The sequence below is a fragment of the Artemia sp. Qi Xiang Cuo genome, chromosome 3 (genome assembly GCF_049724085.1).
Source record: "Artemia sp. Qi Xiang Cuo chromosome 3, ASM4972408v1, whole genome shotgun sequence".
In the NCBI taxonomy this organism is placed as follows: Eukaryota; Metazoa; Arthropoda; class Branchiopoda; order Anostraca; family Artemiidae; genus Artemia; species Artemia sp. Qi Xiang Cuo.
This window is the reverse complement of record NC_142796.1, coordinates 66,632,527-66,653,881: the sequence shown is the minus strand read 5'-3', so window position 1 is coordinate 66,653,881 and position 21,355 is coordinate 66,632,527. Positions and strand designations below refer to the sequence as shown.

The 21,355-nt window shown below is 36.4% G+C and overlaps 1 protein-coding gene across 5 annotated transcripts in view; it reads left to right on the top strand.

Moving 5' to 3' along the window:
• Nucleotides 1-21,355, top strand: part of LOC148954433 (uncharacterized) — a 252,464-nt gene that overhangs the window by 111,972 nt on the left and 119,137 nt on the right. The gene's annotated exons all lie outside the window — the stretch shown is intronic.

The following is a 21,355-nucleotide window of genomic DNA, read 5'->3' as shown; positions in this document are numbered from 1 at the left end:
CCCCCTTTCTTGCATATAAAATGGCTCGTGTTTTTTCCCTTTGTTTTTCTTTTTACATATTCCTTTAGTGCGTTTTTGTAGAGTAACGAAAGAGGTTAAAAATAAATTATTATTGTTAAATCTGCTAAATAATATCCTAAACTTTTGTTTGAAATATTTTTTGACCAGAGCAAGCTCTATCCAAATTGATATCATTTACGACACCAAGACAATTTTTGTTTGTCTGACCGTCTCAGAGGCAGTGTCGTAAAGACACAGTTTAGTTTAGTGTTGCCAGCGCCGGACTGTTGTGCAGTGTAACCCTGCTCTCTATAGCCTAGCTGCCATTCCTAAATATCCCACGAAAAAAAAAGCCTATTCTAATGGGCAAAATGATGTCCATCTCATTTAAAATATACATTTATACTATTATTTAGTGTTTTTTTGGGGAATTAATCAAAAAAACTTTTTGAACAAAATAAGATTTCAAAAAAAAAAACTCCATTAAACCAAAAATGAACAAAAATAGAATAAAATAATCTACCAAGAAAACAACTACCACTAATCAGTATCAATAAATAAATGAAACGCAAAACAAACAGAAACTTTAACAAGTCAAACTCAAAACGAGCAGAAATTAATCTGAGTAGGATTCTAAACCCTATGCTTTCTAAAAGCAAGAATATAATTTGTACTTTACTGAAAAAAATGCCAATGAATTTACTGAAAAAAATATGCATTGTCAGTTTAATATACATATGCTGATATTTATTCTTTAAAATCTTAATTAATTTTCGATTTCTGTCGAAAACATTTAAAAGAATTTTTTTTCAGTAAAGTGCAAATTATATTCTGGCTTTTAGAAAGCATAGGGTTTAGAACTGTACCCAGATTAATGAAGTTTCTCAGATGAAAAAAATACAAATGAATGTGCATTGTCAGTTTAATATACATATAATGATATTTAGTAATCAAAATGTTAATATTATCTGATTTATTAAAGATATAAAAGTAAAAACATGTATATTTTTTCAGTAAAGGGCAAATTATGTTCTTGCCTTAGGAAGGTATAGGGGTTTTGAGCCCTACCCATTTTAATTTCTGGTCATTTTGAGTTTGACTGGGTTATTTATTGTAATTTCTGTTCATTTTGGGTTTCATTTATTTATAGATGCAGATTCGTGGTAGTTTCACGATTGGTAGATTATTGATTTAATTTTAACTCATTTTTGGTTTAATGGAGTTCTTTACTTTTCTTTGAACAAATGATTTTGTGGAAATTTTTTTTAAATTAATAATTGATAAAAATCAAGGAGAGGATTAGCGGCTACAGTAGACAACTGGTAGGTTGGCTACTAGTTTCTGACTTGCTTGTACAATTTACAAGTAATATTTGACTAATCTTAACGAGAAAAAGAAACTCTCGAAACCTCTAAAAAAAGTACCTAGATCTTTAAGGGCACTAGCCATTTTAATTTCCAATCGAATGAGCCATTTTGAAGTTTCTACGACAACGCTTTTTATGAAAACCTTATATGCCCCCAGGGCATAACTTACAACCCTTGCCCTGAGGGCTGTGGGCGCTTATCATCCTCAAAGACATAATTTCCGGATTTTTCAACTACGTTGAACAAAATGGCTATCTCAAAATTTTTATTGAATGTGTTTTGGAAAATGGGGGGCGTGGGAGGGGTGTTAGTTTTCCTTCAACCACTTTTGACTATTAAAAAGGGCACGAACCATTTTAATTTCCAATTGAATGTGCCCTTTTCGAAGTTTCCATGACAACGCTCTCTATGAAAACCTTACATGCCCCCAGGGCATAACTTACCTTCCTTGCCCTGAGGGGTGTGGGGGGTTTATCATCCTCAAAGCCGTAATATCCAGAACTTTCAACTACGTTGGACAAAATGGCTATCTCAAAATTTTGATTGGATGTGTTTGGGGAAATGGTGGGCATGAGAGGTGGGTTAGTTGCCCCTCAATCTCTTTCGACTATTAAAGAGGCTACTAGCCCTTTGAATTTCCAATTGAATTAGCCATTTTGAAGTTTCTACGACAACGCTTTCTATAAAAACCTTATATGCCCCCAGGGCATAACTTACAACCCTTGCCCTGAGGGCTGTGGGGGAAGTTTCCTTCTCAAAAGCATTATTTCCATCTGAAAATAAACTACATTGGACAAAATGGCTATCTCAAAATTTTGATTGGATGTGTTTGGGGAAATGGTGGTCTTGGAAGGGGTGTTATTTGCCTTCCAATCTCTTTCGGCTATTCAAAAGGGCACTAGCCATTTTAATTTCCAATCAAATTAGCCCTTTTCGAAGTTTCTACGACAACTCCTTCGATACGAAGTGTCAAAAAAAAATAAAAATAATGCATTGTGCCAACATCGTTGTTTACTTAGGCAGCGCTATTGCGCTGCCTATGATCGTGTTTGTTTAAGTGTTTTGAATAGGTTAAAATCAAACGGAGGGCAAATCCAAACAAAAAAGTAAAAGGTAGAGGACAGACGTTAAAAAGGAGGATTTATCCTCCAAAAGGAGAATATATAGTAACCCGGGACTTGAATAGGTTGAAAGGACCTCCGTGGACCTTTATTTAGGGGGTAAATTTTAAAGTTTTAATATTTTCAACTTTTTTCCAAGTTCTTGGAAAGTTGGCGTCATGGGGAAGGGGTGGGAGTTGTGAACATGAAAACAGGCCTTAATTTCTACTATATATCTATTTTGAACGTTCGACTCACCTAGTGCGTCTTGTTTCCTAGTTTTACCGCACTATAGTCATACTGGTGGATTAAAGCAAAATTATGCACGATTTCAGCACCTTTAATTTACTTTGGGGGGAAATTTTCCGGCGGAGGGGGATACACCTAGCACCAAAAAAATCGTGCCTTTTGGCCAAACGAAAGCAGGATATATGCGAATGTGGTTCGAAGTGGTTATAAGAAAGAATATAAAGGAAATGGGAGGAAATGGGACCTACATGAGAAGGATTAGGAGGCCAAGCTCCGAGCAGATTCATGTGCAGGAGGGTCGTGCACATCTCTATTCACCGCAACACCGCTAATTTAGTGCTTTACGATTGCAGCACCAATTATATATTGTTTGGTGAGTTGGGCTATGTTCAACTTTCAATTGTAATTATTATGATTGACCAGCCTGCATGAATGGTTCAGATAGATTTTTTTTTTTTTTTTGAATTTTCAGTGCCTAACTAGCAGTGACTAGGAAAAAAGAAAGAATAAAGGAGACACATAACTGCTTCCCATACAGAAAGCTGATTTTCCTTGTTGGTCAAGATGGGGAATGGTAATTCACTTTAATGGGGTTTTCTGATATAGTGATTCAAATGATGCAATTTTCATTCCCAATACCTTTTTTGCGGCATTTCAGGTTTTTTTTTGAAATTCCAATAGATTTATTTTCGCGACGAACTTTTATCATTAAGATTAGTCGACATAATAGTTACCATTCTTGAATCAACTTCAAATGGTGATTCTTTCGTATTTGACTTTTTTTAAAACGTGTTTTAAAATTTTCAGCTACGTTGGACTAGGGTATAATCTTTATTAAGTTACCCCAAAGTGACTAGAAACTATGGGAGCTAGGAAGAGTTCCTATATGCATCCTCGATCTGACAAGAGATACAGATCCGCAGTATTATTACAAAATGCTTGGGAACAGATTAGTGCGGATATAGGCTTTTCAAAACAACTTCTCGTTATTGGAATTTTCCTCTTAGCACAAGTGTGACGCTCAAATCAACGAACACGGATCATTCATAGTGTAGGCCAGGGCCGTATCCAGGGGGGATTACCCGGTTTGAAGCCCCCCCCCCCAAGTTTTTTTTTACTAAACTTATTAAAAATGGATATAAACAAATTTTGTATGCTTTTTTGTAGGTTTTTTGTGTACCCCCCCCCCCCCCCGAAGATTTTTTTGTAGTAAAACCCCCTCCGAAACAAAATCCTGGGTACGGCCTTGGTGTAGACTTGTATATGGACAGGTTTGACCGTATTGTGATACGGGAATTAGAAAAAAAGCCTAGGGGGCCAGTGCAACTTTTTGGGTTGTCTTTTCATTGAAAAAGGCCTTTTGGTATTTTCATTGGAAAGTTAAAAAAAAAAAAAAAAGACAAATTAGTCCCTCCTAAATATTGGAAAATACATTTTGTCACCTCCTCTAAATTTGTATGAATTGACGGTGCTGGCCTTCGTCAAATAGTAGGCTACTGACTAATAGTCGTAGATTAATGACCAATAAATCAAAAATTTATCAATTAAAATGCATTTTTTTTAATGATGATGTTGTAGGATTTAAGTTCTACCTTTGTTTTAATTATGTTTACTGGAATGTTTATTTAGCAAGGTTATCGGAGCTGAAATTGCGTAGGTACTATAAAATAGTGAAAATTATCAATATAATTAAACGATTCTCTGTTTACATCGGAAGTGTCTTGAATAATTTTTTTATTTTTTTTTGCCTTAAGATAAGTAAATAAGCAAATATATTGGAAGTAATAAGTAAGTACGCATATTTTTAATCAGTAGATAATAAAATAATCACAGGATGTCTATAGTAAAGGTCATACGGCTCCAATGTTTTATTATTATTTTTTCCCAGAGGCACTTCATATGGAAGAGGTCGTCGTAGAAACTTCAAAGGGGGCTCATTCGATTGGAAATCGAGAGTTCTAGTGCCCTAGGGATTGTAAGGCAGCTAAACCCCCTTCCACGCCCACCATTTCCCCAAAGACATCCAATCAAGATTTAAAGATAGACATTTTGTTTAGCGTAGTTGATTTCCAGATGGAAATTATGATTTTGAGGAGAAGACTCCCCCATAGCCGTCTAGGCACGGGTTGTAAGCTATGACCTGGAGGCATATTAGGTTTTTATAGAAAGCTTTGTCGTAGAAACTTCAAAAAGGGCTCATTCAACGTAGTTGAAATGTTCAACGTAGTTGAAAGTTCTGGAAATTATATGTCTGAGCAGGATACTCTCCCCACAGTCTGCAGGGCAAGGGTTATAAGTTATGCCTTGGGGGCATATACGGTTCTTATGGAAGGAATGCTCGTGTAACTTCAGAGAGGGCTCATTTGATTGGAAATTGAAAGTTCTAGTTCACTTTTTAAGCGTCAAAATGTATCGGAGGGTAACCAGCTCCCCCCTCCCCCTACCCTTTTTTCCCAAATGCATCCGATAAAAATTTGAGATAGCTATTTTGTTAAAAATAGTTCAAAGATCATATAAAAAAAATTTCGGTATCGACACGACCCCCCAGGGCCCGGGAACAGGCGTTGTAAGTTATGCCCTGGGGGCATATACGGGTCTTATGGAAGGGATGCTCGTATTAACTTCAAAGAGGGCTTATTTTATTGGAAATTGAAAGTTCTAGTTTACTTTTAAGAGTCAAAAGAGATTGGAGGGCACCTATCCTCCCTCCCCCCCCTCTCCACGCCCTTTTTCCTCAAACCCATCCGATAAGAACTTTGAGAAAGCCTTTTTTTAAAAATAGTTCAAAGACCATATAACGAAAACTCCGGGGTTGAAATTGCCCCCCCCCCAGGGCCCGAGGGCAGGCGATGTAAGTTATGCCTTGCGGGAATATGTGGTTCTTATTGAAGGGATACTTGTAGAAACTTCAAAGGGGGCTCATTTGATTGGAAATTGAAAGTTCTAGTTCAGTTTTTTAGAGTCAAAAGAGATTGGAGGGCAACTAGCCTCCCCGAGCCCCTTTTCCCCTGAAGGTATCAAATAAAAATTTTGAGATAGCCATTAAGATAAAAATTGCTCAAAAGTCAGATAATAAAAACTCAGGTGTTGTCACAACCCCCCAGGGCCCGGGTGCAGGCGTTGTAAGTTATGCCCTGGGGTATATATGGTTCTTATTGTAGGGATGCTTGTGTAAACTTCAGAGAGGGCTCATTTGATTAAAAATTGAAAGTTTGAGCTCACTTTTTAATAGTCAAAAGAGATTCGAGGGCAGCTACCCTCTCTCCCCCCCCCCCCCTCCAAGCCTTCTTTTTCCAAGCCCATCTTATGAAAATTTTGAGATAGACATTTTGTGAAAAAAATAGTTCAAAGGTTAGATAAGAAAAACTCCGGTGACAATGCAACCCCCCTCATCCATCCCCCCCCAGGGCCCGGGGGAAGGTGTTCTAAGTTATGCCCTGAAGGCAAGTATGGTTCTTATGAAAGAGATGCTCGTATAAACTTCATAAAGGGCTCATTTGATTTGAAATTGAAAGTTCTAGTTCACTTTTAAAGAGTCAAGAGAGTTAAGGGCAACTAGCCCCCCCCACGCCCTTTTTTCCCCTAACCCATCCGCTACAAATTTTGAGTTAGCCAGATTTTGGAAATTGTTCAAAAAATAGATAACAAAAACTCCCCCCTGGGCCTGGGGGATAGGCGTTGTAAGTGTTTTCCTGGGGGCGTATATAGTTCTCATATATTCATATTCAATCTAAGCATTACTCGCTTTAAGATCTATTTATTCATTTATATTAGTACTTGTTGTATGTTTTTTTGCTATGATTGTTTATGTAATATATGTACGTTTTGGAGTACATTTATTCGTTAACAGTAATGTCTGGCCTTTTTTAGTTTGAATTTTAACAGGTATTTGTATCTCATGAGCTTAAGTTTAAAATGGCCATTACTTTTCTTTGAAAAACTTATTTTTCGGAAAGTTGTTTTTTAACTAATTTTTGTTTTTTTTTGATTGCAAAAAGTTCCAAGTTCTTATGGCATGGGGGGGGGGGGTGATTAATGGCCGATTATTCTTTACTTTAAAAAATGGATCTAGAACTTTCAATTTAAATCGAATGAGGATTTTTTCAAAGTCTCTACGATTACTTCTTTGATAAAAACCTTATATAAGAACAATAGACAGCTTGCACAACTTGTGGACAGCGATTGACAACAATGAATGGATTGAAAAATAGCTCCCATAAGGGGGTTTAGACCATTTCACTTGCTGACACAAAGGGATCACGACTGTTTGGAATTGACCTTAATAGGAATTTGTGTACCAAAGCAATTTTGCATCTATCACAGAGTATGTATGTTAACCTTATAATTGTATAATTATAATAGATTTTTTGCTATGTTTTTTTTCCTATGTGTTCTTCCCATACAAAACCCCTTCCCATAAGTTATAAGTCCCCCTTGATAAGTAATGCCCCAGGGCATAACTTACAACGGCTACCCCCGGGCCCTGGTGGGCTGTGTCGACACCGGAGTTTTTGTTATCAGAACTTTGAACTATTTTAACAAAATGTCTGTCTCAAAATTTTTATCTGATGAATTTAGGGCGTGGAGGAGGGAGAGGGGCCAGTTGCCCTTCAATCTCTTTTGACTCTTAAAAAGTGAACAAGAACTTTCAATTTTCAATCAAATGAGCCCTCTAAAAATTATACGAGCATCCCTTCCATAAGAAATAATATGAAGGATTCGGAGAATCTTTAAATTACAACCCTTGCCCTGAGGGCTTTGGGGGAGTGTTAATCCTCAAAGACCTAATTTCCAGGACTTAAAACCACGTTTAATAAAATGGCTGTCTTAAAATTTTGATTGGATGTGTTTGGGGAAAAGGTGGGCGTGAGAGGAGGGTTAGTTGCCCTCAAATCACTTTCGACGGTTACAAAGGGCACTAGCACTCGGAAATTTCAATCGAATGAGCCTTTTTTGAAGTTTCTACGACACCGCCTTCTATAAAAACCTTATACGCCCCCAGGGTATAAATTAAAACTCTTGCCCAGAGGGTTGTGTCCTCCTCAGAAACATATTTTCTATACGGAAATCAACTACGCTGAACAAAACAGCTATCTCAAAATTTTGATTGGATGTGTTTGGGGGAATGATGGGCGTAGGAGGGGGGGGGCGAGTTGTCCTCAAATCACTTTCGACGATTAAAAAGGGCACTAGCCCTTTGAATTTCCAATTGAATGAGCCTGTATTGAAGTTTCTACGACAACGTCTTTTACAAAAACCTTATATGCCCCCAGGGCATAACTTTAAACTCTTGCCCTGATGGTTGTGGGGGAGTGTCCTCCTCAAAAACATATTTTCTATCTGGAAATCAACTACACTGAACAAAATGGCTATCTCAAAAGTTTGAGTGGATGTGTTTGGGGAAATGATGGGCGTGGGGGGGCTAGTTGCCCTCCAATCGCTTTCGACTCTTAAAAAGGGCACTAGCCCTTTAATTTCCAATCGAATGAGCCTCTTTTGAAGTTTCTACAACAACGCCTTCTATAAAAATCTTATATGCCCCCAGGGCATAACTTTAAACTCTTGCCCTGAGGGTTGTGGGGGAGTGTCCTCCTCAAAAACATATTTTCAATGTGGAAATCAACTACGCTGAACTAAATGGCTATCTCAAAATTTTGATTGGATGTGTTTGGGGGAATACGGGGCGTAGGGGGGAGGCTAGTTGCCCCCCAATCACTTTTGACTATTAAAAAGGGCACTATCCCTTTGAATTTCCAATCGAATGAGCCTTCTTTGATGTTTCTATGACAACGACTTCTATAAAAACCTAATATGCCCCCAGGGCATAACTTAAAACCCTTGCCCTGAGGGTTGGGGGGGAATTGTCCTCCTCAAAAACATGTTTTCTATCTGAAAATCAACCACGCTGAACAAAATGGCTATCTGAAAATTTTGATTGGATGTGTTTGGGGAAACGATGGGCGTGGGGGGGGGGGGGTAGGGGGGCTAGTTACACTCCAATCACTTTCGACCATTAAAAAGGGCACTAGCCCTTTAATTTCCAATCGAATGAGCATGTTTTGAAGTTTTTACGACAACGCCTTCTATAAAAACCTTATATGCCCCCAGGGCATAACTTAAAACCGTTGCCCTGAGGGTTGTGGGGGAGTATCCTCCTCAGAAATATATTTTCTATCTGGAATTCAACTACGCTGAACAAAATGGCTATCTCAAAATTTTGATTGGATGTGTTTGGGGGAATGGTGGGCGAATTGCCCTCCAATCATTTTTGACTATTAAAAAGGGCACTAGCCCTTTAATTTATAATTAAATGAGCCTGTTTTTAAGTTTCTACGACATTATCTTCTATAAAAAACCTTATATGCCCCCAGATTATAAATTGAAACCCTTGCTCTGAGACTCGTGGGGGAGTGTCCTCCTCAAAAACATATTTTCTATCTGGAAAGCAACTACGCTGAACAAAATGGCTATCTGAAAATTTTGATTGGATGTGTTTGGGGAAATGATGGGAGTGGGAGGGGGGAGGGGGGCTAGTTACACTCCAATCACTTTCGACTTTTAAAAAGGGCCCTAGCTTTTGAATTTCCAATCGAATGAGCATGTTTTGAAGTTTCTACGACAACGCCTTCTATAAAAACCTTATATTCCCCCAGGTTATAAATTTTAAACCTTCCCCCGAGGGGTTTTGGGTAGTGTCATCCTCAAAAATATGTTGTCTATCTGGAAATCATCTACGCGGAACAAAATTAAAATCTCGAAATTATGATTGGAGGTATTTAGGGGACTGATGGGCGTGGGGGGGGCTAGTTACCCTCCATTCACTTTCGACTATTAAAACTGGCACTAGAACTCTCGATTTCCAGTCGAATGAGCCCCCTTTGAAGTTTCTAAGACGACCCCTTCCATATGAAGTGCCTCTGGGGAAAACAAAATAAATAATAATAAAACATTGGAGCATATGGCCTTTACTATAGGCAACGCTAAAGCGTTGCCTCTGATACTCTGGGGATACAAATGGTTCTTATAGAAGGGATGCTCATATAAACTTCAGAGAGGGCTCATTTGATTGAAAATAGAAAGTTCTAGTTCACTTTTAAATCGTCAAAAGAGACCGAAGGTTAATTAGCCCCCTCCCCCCACGCCCTTTTCTCCAAGCCCATCCGATAAAAATTTTGAGATTGCCACTTTATTAAAAAATAGTTCAAACATCAGATAATAAAAACTCCGAGGTTGACACAAACCCATTTTTTCACTTTGATATTGTTACTTTGACAGCAGTTTTGATACTTTGATGAACATTCGATTTTTTTTTTAAGTTTGATTTTGAAATAAAGAATTTTTTAAAACTTGTAACTTTTTGCAATCAAAAACAAACAAAAATTAATTAAAAAAAACTATCCGAAAAATAAGTTTTTTCAAAGAAAAGTAATGGCCATTTTAAACTTAAGCTCAGGAGATACAAATACCTGTTAAAATTCAAACTCAAAACGACCAGAAATTATTAAAGAATAAATGAAACCGAAAACGAACAGAGATTAAATAAGCAATCATAGAAAAAAACACACAACAAATAATAATACAAATGAATAAGTAGAACTTAAAGCGAGTAAGGCTTAGATTCAAGATGAATTTCAAGATTAAAACGAAAAGAAAAAATTTCCTATTGAAGTTTTAATGAAACTTAAAACGAACATAAATAAAATAAGCAATCTATGCAAACAAACATACAATAGATATTAATTTAAATTAATAAATAAATGTTAAAACGAGTGAAACTTAAATTGAATATGCAAATCAAGCTTGAAACGAACAAAAATCACTACAAACAAGAATTTGGATATGACCTCCTTCTCTCACTTTAAAAGTCTAAAACCCACAGCGTTTTTTCAATTGAAAGTAAGGAGTAACTTTAAAACTTAAAGCGGACAGAAATTATTACGCATATAATGGGGTTCGCCCCCTCGTCAATACCACACTCCTTACGCTAAAGTTTTTTTTTGTACTTTCAAAAGAGCTATCTATTCTAATTAACTGGCCTTTGTGATTCAGGGATTTGTGATTCGAACAAGATTCGAACTTTAGCGTAAAGAGTGAGGTATTGACTAGGGGGGGGGGGGAACTCCCTAATATACGTAATAAAAACATACGAATATAGAAGTTCGCTACGTACGTTAATTCATTAATTCCCACCTTTTCCCCAAACACAGCTAATCAAAATTTTTAAGATAGCCATTTTATTAAACGTAGTTTTAAGTTCTGGAAATTAGGTCTTTGAGGGTTACAACTCCCCCAAAGCCCTCAGGGCAAGGGTTGTAATTTAAGGATTCTCCGAATCCTTAATATTATTTCTTATGGAAGGGATGCTCGTATAAACCTTAGAGATGGCTCATTTGATTGAAAATTTAAAGTTCTTGTTCACTTTTTAAGAGTCAAAAGAGATTGAAGGGCAGCTAGCCCCTCTCCCTCCTCCACGCCCTAAATGCATCAGATAAAAATTTTAAGATAGACATTTTGTTAAAATGGTTCAAAGTTCTGATAACAAAAAACTCCGGTGTCGATACAGCCCACCAGGGCCCAGGGGTAGGCGTTGTAAGTTATGCCCTGGGGCATAATTTATTTAGGGGGGTTTATATCTTATGGAAAGGGGTTTTGTATGGGAAGAACACATAGGAAATCTATTATAATTATCCAGTTATAAGGTTAAAATACATACTCTGTGATAGATGCAAAATTGCTTTGGCACACAAATTCCTATTAATGTCAATTCCAAACAGTCGTGATCCCTTTGTGTCAACAAGTGAAATGGTCTAAACCCCCTTATTGGAGCTATTTTTTCAATCCATTCATTGTTGTCAATCACTGTCCACAAGCTATGCAAGCTGTCTATTCTTCATATATAAGGTTTTTATCAAATAGGTAATAGTATATACTTTTAAAAAAGCCTCATTCGATTTAAATTGAAATTTCTATATCCGTTTTTTAAAGTAAAGAATAATCGCAAATTAAGCACCCCCCCCCCCATGCCATAAAAACTTGAAACTTTTTGCAATCAAAAACGAACAAAAATTAATTAAAAAAAAAATTCCGAAAAATAATTTTTTCAGAGAAAAGTAATGGTAATTTTAAACTTAAGCTCATGAGATCTAATACAGTTTCAAATTAAAACTCAAACGTCAAGAAATTATTATTAAGGAATAAATGAAACCAAAAACGAACAGAAATTAAATAAAAAATTATAGCAAAAAACATACAACAAGTAATGACGCAGCAGGTTTTAGGCTTCTGCAGTGAGACGATACCCAAACTCTTGTTTGTAGTTATTTTTATTCGATTCAAACTTGATTTGCATATTCAATTTAAGTTTCACTCGTTTTAACATTTATTTTTTCATTTATACTTTAATAGCAAAATATTTGTTTTCGTTTTAAGCTTGATTTTCACATTCAATCTAAGCATTACTCGCTTTAAGATCTATTTATTCATTTATATTATTACTTATTGTATGTTTTTTGCTATGATTGTTTATTTAATTTCTATTCGTTTTGGGTTTCATTTGTTCTTTAATAGTAATTTCTGGTCGTTTTGAGTTTGAATTTTAACAGGTATTTGTATCTCCTGAGCTCAAGTTTAAAATGGCCTTTACCTTTCTTTGAAAAACTTATTTTTCGGAAAGTTTTTTTTTAATTAATGGCAGAAAAATGGCGTCCTTCACACTTGCTAACATCAATGAGCTGTAAGATCTTAGAACAAATATGAGTTAAAAGAACGGAAATCTTTGCAGAAAGATGTGAGATCTTAGATGTAAGATCTTAGTGCAAAAGAACGGGCCTATAGTCTACTTAGTATCGGTAACTGAGAAGGGTTACCTAAAATGTTTTGTGGGTAAAAAAGGGTACAGTGACTAAATAAGTTTGAGAACCTCTGCCTTAGATGATATGCTGCAACCCGATTGAGAAGATGTGCTGGCGGGAGCAGGATATGTAAGCAAACGTCTTGCTTTCAAGAATTATGCGTCAATTTCGTCGTTTTCGGTATTATTATAACTTGTTATACAATGAGTCAATTTTTCACTCTGGTCATACGTCTTTTTATTTTGTTTTATGTATGGTTTTTGTTTATTTTTATGGTTTTGCATATTTTGTTTTAGATAGGGTTTTAGTTATTTTATTTTATGGTTTTGTATATTTTGTTTTAGAAATGATTAATTCTAAAGTGTGATTAGCCTCATATAGCTAGTCATTGTTTTGAGTAAAGCTTAATCCAATATTTTGTATTAACATAACACTACATACATAACGTACCATTACATTACATTAATAGGATTTTAAATCCATTATCCCCCAAAAATTCTTTTACGTAATATCCCAACAGATAGTGACATGATAGATTTTGAAAGCCGATTAGTTAGAGCTGGAGAACCTAAACTGAAACTAAGCATATCTAATTGTTCATATTTAATTACTCGTGCTCATATGTAATTACTATTTATTTCAAACCGCTTTGGGGCAATGTCTCACCTAAACATTTCTAAAATCCAGATGCCCTGTCCCCTCGTGATAGTTAAGTTTTGTTATTCAAAAATTTTACATGTAGCCTATCCGCCTGAAGGATTCTTGAAAAACCATTTACTTAATATTTTATTTTCGTCCTCTAGACATGTTTTATTCTAATGAAAAAATCTTGTCTGTATAATAACACCTTTTATATACTGCAAGATTTTCTTGCAATTCTATCATGTTTTTATGCTCTTTAAATGCATATGAATGTGACGTCATTCACATGATAAATGTTTTTTTTTTCAAATTAAGGCTCTAAAGAAGTGTCCCAGCCGATTTTGAGCCATGCCCCACCTAGGTATTTCCCACTCCCCCCCCCCCATCGATACAAAAATTATCCACCGGTCCTTCTCCGTAATAACTGATGAACAATTGTACATGTAAAGAATAATAGTAAAACCTAATCAAATAGTTCGTGGTAACGAACTGTAAGTAAGGAGCGACCCGGCTCAATAGTAACCGAAACTCTAAAAAACGGAAATTTGAATCCAAGAGATACATCTGCTGATTTCACTGATTTCATAGATTATGTTGATTTCAAATATATAAGTTTCATCAAGTTTAGTCCTACCCATCAGTTATGCGCCTGAAAAAATTTGCCTGATTTTCGAAAAAAGGGAGACACATCCCCTAAAATCAAATCACACCATCAGATTCAGCGTATCAGAGAACCCTACTGTAGAGGTTTTAAGCTCCTATCTGCAAAAATGTGGAATTTTGTATTTTTTGCCAGTCAGGGGTGGTCGTATCGAACCGGTGGTGCTAAAATATCGCAGAAGGGCTCATTCTAACGGAAATTAAAAGTTCTAGTACTCTTTCTAAGTGACCAAAAAATGGAGGGCAACTAAGTCCCCTCCCACGCTCATTTTTTTCCAAAGTCACCCAATCAAAATTTTGAGACAGCCATTTTGTTCTGCATGGTTGAAAATATAATAACTATGTCTTTTAGGATGACTTAATCCCCCACAGTTTCCCGGGGGGAAGGGCTGAAAGTTATGAACTCTATCCAATGTTTACATACATTATTGGTTATTGGGAAACATACAGACGTTCCCAGGAGGGATTTTTTCTGGTAGTGGGGTGGGTGGGTTGGGGGTTAATTGGGAGGATCTTTCCTTGGAGGAAGTTTTCATGGGGGAAGGGACATTGCTGTGAAGGGGGCGCCGGATTTCCCAGAATTATTTAAAAAAAACGATCTGAAAAAAAACAACAAGTTTTTCAACTGAAAGTAAGGAGCAATATCAAAACTGAAAACGAGCAGAAATTATTACGTATATGATCTGGGTTCACCCCCTAGTCAATACCTCGCTCTTTACGCCAAAGATTTTTTTAGTACTTTCATAAGAGCAATTTATTCTAATTAACGGCCTTTGTGATCAAGGGGTCATTTTTAAAGAATTGGAACAAAATTCGAACTTAAGCGTCAAGAGCAAGGTATTGACTAGGTTGCTAACCCTCTAATATACGTATTATAATATATGAATATAGAAGTTTGTTACGTAAGTTAATTCGCAAGTTACGTATATTTATTACTAATAAAAACGTTCGTAAATAAAATTAAACAACTTTCGAGGAAGTCATCTAACCAAATAAAAATAAAATTAATATGCAAATTTTTTAATAATTATTAATGTACGGTGACCCGAAATCAAACCTGCATTAATTTAAAAACGTTCAAAAATTAAATAAAAAAAACAAGTTTTTTTTTAACTGAAAGTAAGGAGTAACATTAAAACTTAAAACGAACAGAACACTAAAGTTGCTCTTTACACTAAAGTTAGACTTTTTCTCACAGCTCTATTTTTTAAAACAATAAAAAATTTAGCGTATAAAGAGCGAGGCGTTGAGGAGGGGACAGCCCTTTTCATATACGTAATAATTTCTGTTCGTTTTAATTTTAATGTCGCTCCTTACTTTCAGTTAAAAAAACTTGTTTTTTTACTTATCTATGAAATTGCCTGCCTTCTTTGTGCCTTTTAGAGTAAAGTTTAAGACATCCAAATTTATAGAAAACAAAATAAAAAATTAAATTGTGGCGGACAAAAACTTCTGTTTTATTTGTCTATATAACAAAAAATGGTCTTGAGCCAGATAGAAACTGATGAAAGAAAATGATTCAAACATACGGAAAAAATTAGACATATTTTACATAAAAAATTAAATATGTTCACCTCAAGAGTAGTTTCCTTGTGACACGTGGGATTGAACCGAGAGCCCTTGGATCGTGGGTACCAGCCTCATCCACTACGCTGTCACAAGGTATTTGGGTATGTTATTTTTCTAAGAAACTGTACACAAACTTTTCATTGAAATCATAATGGCTGATTTGGCCTTTTTGGGGAGTGCCGATCAGGGGTTGAAGGGGCTTCCCCCAAATATATACGAGATTCTATAACTGACATAGGAAAAAGGTGAACACACCACTTGATTCTGTTTTCTTCTTTTTTGTTCATATATAATAGGGGAAAAAGTAAAAGAAAATATTAAAACAAAGAAATTCTTCCTTTATAATATGCAGCATACCTCTACTAATCGTTTTGTCTGAGTGTTTCACCGAGAGAAAAATATAAGCTCTAAATTCTAAATTGCACATTCTTGGGCTCCGACTTTTCAATTTTTCATAGGGAATTTTCCCTACCAATCTTAGGGCGTAGGTTCACACAAGTCGGCACCTTAGGGAGGGGATAACATATTTTTTTTTTTTTATAAAAGTTCAGAACAGTAAAGCTGAACTTCTAGGATATCAATTTAGGGAGGATGCTTCGGACCAATGATAAGCAATAAAACCCTATCTCCTACTCTTTGTCTCAGTTTGTTAAAAAGGATTTCTTCCCTACACTTTCGTGTACATGCATGTCGTAAGACTAAAATGTTATGACATTTCAAATGACTCTTCATTGTTATGAGAAAAATGAAGTTATTAAAAAGCGAGTTTGCTTGTACTCTGCTAAAGACCCGTTAGGTAAACTAATAAATTTGGTCGATCAATATAACAGTTTTTTTTTTTTATATATATATAAAAGTATAGAGTCATGAGAATAACACTAAATTCTACAGCGTAAAGTAGGTAGGATCAATGACACCGATTCCAGAAAATGCTTAGGGAGGGTGTCAACATTTTCAAAAGTTTATCGATGAAAGTACCAAAGAGTATTTTTTAATGAAATACCCCAAAAAGTTGTTTTACTAAATCTAGAGGGGGGCTAATACTCCTCAACCTAGTTGGCGCCACTGAGAAGGATCAGTACCGCAGCTAAGGTGCACTAGGGTGCCCTTGCCTCCTGCGCACAGTGTTTGTTGGGGTGCAATCTAAATTTATGAAATTTAATTAGTCCTCGTGGTATTTTTGAGGATGGTGGGGGGGAGATAGTGCCATAGCGTCAGTTCTGTTGGCCGCAGGTAAGTTTGTGCTGCAGTGATTATTTGCCTTAGAAAATTTGCCTTATTTTCGGAAAAAGGGAGAAACAAACCCTAAAAGTCATAGAACCTTAATGAAAATCACAACATCGGATTCAGAGTATCATAGAACCCTTCTACCGAGGTTTCAATCTCCTACCATCAAAAATGTGGACTTTTGTATTTTCTGTAAGAAGAAAGATCACGGATGCCTGTTTATTTGTTTTTTTGTTTTTTTGTTTTTTTCCCCAGGGGTGATCGTATCGATCGAGTAGTCCTAGAATATCGTGAAAGGACTCATTCTAACGGAAATTAAAAGTTCTGGTGCCCTTTTCAAGTGACCGAAAAAATTGGAGGGCAACTTGGCCCCCTTCCACGCTCATTTTTCTCCCGAAGTCACCCAATCAAAATTTTGAGATTGCCATTTGCTTGAGCATAGTCGAAAATCTTATAAATATGTCTTTGAGGATAAGTTAATGCCCCACAGTTCCCGGGGAAGGGCTGCAAGTTATGAACTTTGCCCATTGTTTTACACATAGTATTGGTTAATGGGAAGTATACAGACGTTTTCAGGAGGATTTTTTTCTTGGGGGGGTGGGTTGGAGGAGGGGTTACAGGGGAGGATCTTTCCATGGAGAATGTTTCCTTGGGGGAAGGGACATTTCTATGAAGGGGCGCCGGGTTTCCCAGCTTTATTTAAAAAACGATCAGAAATTAAGTAAAAAGAAACAATTTTTTTTCAACTGAAAGTAAGGAGCAACTTTAAAACTTAAAACAAACAGAAATTATTACGTATATGAGGGGGTTCGCCCCCTAGTCAATACCACGCTCTTTACGCTAAAGTTTTTTTTTATACTTTCAGGGGTTTGTGATTCGAACAAAATTCGAAATTTAGCGTTGAGGAGGAGACCGCCCATTACATATACGGAATAATTTCTGTTCGTTTTAAGTTTTTATGTCGCTCCTTACTTTCAGTTAAAAAAAAATTGTTTTTCTGTCATGAAAAGACCAGTAAAAACTGCTACCCCTCCCGAGAAGTCAGTACCCCTACCTAACTCGTCCAAAAAGTCAGTTATTGCCAATTTATAAAATACTTGGATCCAATATTTAACTAATATATATATATATATATATATATATATATATATATATATATATATATATATATATATATATATATATATATATATATTAAATGGTACTAGAAAGAAAAGAATAACATTAAGAGGATATGACAGAGATCTGTCTGATTCTTAACTTTCTGACTTGTTGACAAAAAGAAGGAAGTTTGACTCTTTGATGCTTCCAGACGTATCAGGAATAGATAGGGTGTGGGTGGATGGGGGGTAGAGTAATAAGAAGAGTACCCCCCTTTCCCTTTGGGTGTTCCAGGAAGAACACTTTGAAACGGGTGCAACTCTATATATTTTTGCCTAATTTTTTAGTTACTTCCAATTTATAAAATACTTACATTCAATATTTAGCATAAAAAAGATATTATATGGTACTTTAAGATGATATGTTGGAGATCTGTTCGATTCTTCACTTTCTGACTTTTTGACAAACAAAAAAGGAACTACAGCCGTTTTATGCTTCCAGACGTATCTGGGATATGTAGGATGTGGGACAGAGAAGGATGAAAGAAAAAATACTCCCCCCACCCTTTGGGGTTCCAGGAAGAATACTTTGAAATTGATGTAACTCTATATATTTTTTAGTTATTGCCAATATATAAAATACTTATATTAAAATATTTAATATAAAAAAAGATATGAAGTGGTACTAGAAAAAAAAACTTTAAGAGGATATACTAGAAATTCTTCAGGATATATCTTATTCTTCACTTTTTGAAAAAAAAGCACCATGTCTGTTTCAAGCTTCCAGACGTATTTTAGATAGGTAGTGTGTGTTTGGGGGGGGGGGGGTAAAGAAGTATAAAAGGATCTCACTCTCTCACTTTGGGAGTCCCGGGAAGATTCCTTTGAAATGTGTGTAACTCAGTATATTTTCCGGTAATGTTTTATTAAGTATTAGCCCCTTATCTTCAGATTCCCCTAATACTTTGATCTCTGTAGTCATATACTGCAATATTTCGTGGACAAATAAACGGTTTGATCTTCAAACGAAAATATACCTTAGATCTGTGGTTCTCAAACAGTGGTACGCGTACCTCTTGGGAGTACTCCAAAATTTTTAGGGGGCACGCGGCCGGCCAACAAAAAATAAAACAATCCTTTAACTCTAGGACTGGCAAACAATCCTTTAACTCTAGGTACGTAAGTTAATTCGCAAGTTACGTATATTTATTACTAATAAAAAACGTCGTAAATAAAATTAAACAACTTTCGTGGAAGTCATTTATCCAAATAAAAATAAAATTAATATGCACATTTTGCTTTGATTATTCTTGTACGGTGAACCAAAATCAAAACCCGCATTAATTTAAAAACGTTCAAAAATTAAATAAAAAAAAGTGTTCTACTGAAAGTAAGGAGCGACATTAAAACTTAAAACGAACAGAAATTATTCCCTCTGTGAAAGGGACTGTCCCCCCCTCAATGCCTCGTTCTTTACGCTAAAGTTAGACTTTCTCAGTAGAAGGGGGGGTACCAGCCCCACGATTACATCACCCCTTCGAATCCCGATCCGGACACTTTTTTTTAAAACTCCCACGATCACACCCTAATATGGGCATAGAGTCCCTAGGGGAGAACACTTCTACTCCGAACGGGAGTCCATATATGGGCAAAGAGTCATTAGGGAGAACACGTGGTTACTTGAACCGATTGGGAATTTGGAACACCTGTGCTATCAGTCATTAATCATATTGTTTCCAGGCAATGTTTAATAATGTCTGACAGGTACTGTCAACATTTCTCCAGTAATAGATCCAAGTCTTTAATGTCTTTGCCTCGGAAACAACTCTTTTGGTCGAACTCCAAAGATATTAATAACCAAACGCCATGGAAACAGTTCTCCAAGAAACATCTTAGCGATGAATTGTTTTAGCGCGGGAATCAGGTTTCTTATTAATTTGAAATGCGTTAGCGCAGAGATGCCAGAAACAAAAGGAACACGCTGAAATTACGTTTAGGGATTATTTGGGCGAAACCGTTTTAGACAGGTTATGGAATTATTTCGGCGAAACAGTTAGAGACATTCTAAAAGAAGATTATAGAAGAGAATTTGAGGGTGAAACTCTGTGGTCGTTATAATACACAAGTTCCATTGAACAGTGTCATGAGGTCCTCTACCCCAACCCCAAAGGGTTCCAATCCCCCTACCCCAACCCCAAAGAGTTCCAATCCCTCTACCCCAACCCCGAAGGAAGCCACCAGTCCTCAAAGGTCCACTGGGCTCCCAAAGGGCCCACCGGCCCTCAAGGTTCCCCCAGACCCCCCCCCCCGGGGCCCAAAGGGCCCCCCCCCCCTTTGGCCCCCCAAAGGGGCTCCCTCTCCCTCCATCTCCTACCCTCCTCCTCCCCTTCCCCTTCCCCTCCCCTCCTCCTCCTCCCCCTCCTCCTCCTCCTCCTCCTCCCACCTCCTCCTCCCCTCCCCTCCCCTTCCCCTCCCCCATTTTTTATACTTTTTTTGTGCATTGAGACACAGAACGACCCCCTCCCCCGGCCCCTCCCCCCTCCAAAGGTCTGATTTTTCAAAGTTCATTTTGAATTTCCTTCGTTGAAATGCAAGAGTTTGAATATTTCAGTAGTGTTTTGTCGTGGTTTACCTTGTCATAGCTACATTATCATGATTTTTCAAACTTCATTTTGAATTTCTTCCATTGAAATGCAAGAGTTGGAACATTTCAGTAGTGTTTTGACGTGTTTTACCTTGTCACAGTTACATCTTCTTTATTTTTCAAAGTTCATTTTGAATTTATTTCGTTGAAATGAAAGAGTTGGAATATTTCAGTAGTGTTTTGTTGTTGTTTAACTTGTCACATTTACATTTTCTTTATTTTTCAAAGTTCATTTGGTATTTCTTTCATTGAAATGCAAGAGTTGGAATATTTCAGTAGTGTTTTGTCGTGGTTTACCTTGTCACAGTTACATTCGCTTGATTTTTCAAAGTTCATTTTAGATTTCTTTAGTTGAAATGCAAGAGTTGGAATATTTCAGAAGCGTTTTGTCGTGGTTTACCATGTCACAGTTACATTCCCTTGATTTTTCAAAGTTCATTTTGAATTTATTTCATTGTAATGCAATAGTTGGAATATTTCAGTAGTGTTTTTTCGTGGTTTGCCTTGTCACAGTTACAGTTTCTTGGTTTTTCAAATTTTATTTCGGTTTTCTTTCCTTGAAATGCAAGAGTTGGAATATTTCAGTAGTGTTTTGTCGTGGTTTACCATGTCACAGCTACATTTTCTTGATTTTTCAAAGTTCATTTCGGTTTTCTTTCAGTGAAAATCAAGAGTTGGAATATTTCAGTAGTGTTTTGTCGTGTTTTAACTTGTCACAGTTACATTCGCTTGATTTTTCACAAAGTTCATTTTGGATTTCTTTAGTTGAAATGCAAGAGTTGGAATATTTCAGAAGCGTTCTGTCGTGGTTTGCCATGTCACAGTTACATTCTCTTGATTTTTCAAAGTTCATTTTGAATTTCTTTCATTGAAATGCAAGAGTTGGAATATTTCAGTAGTGTTTTGTCGTGGTTTACCTTGTCAGAGTTACATTTTCTGGATTTTT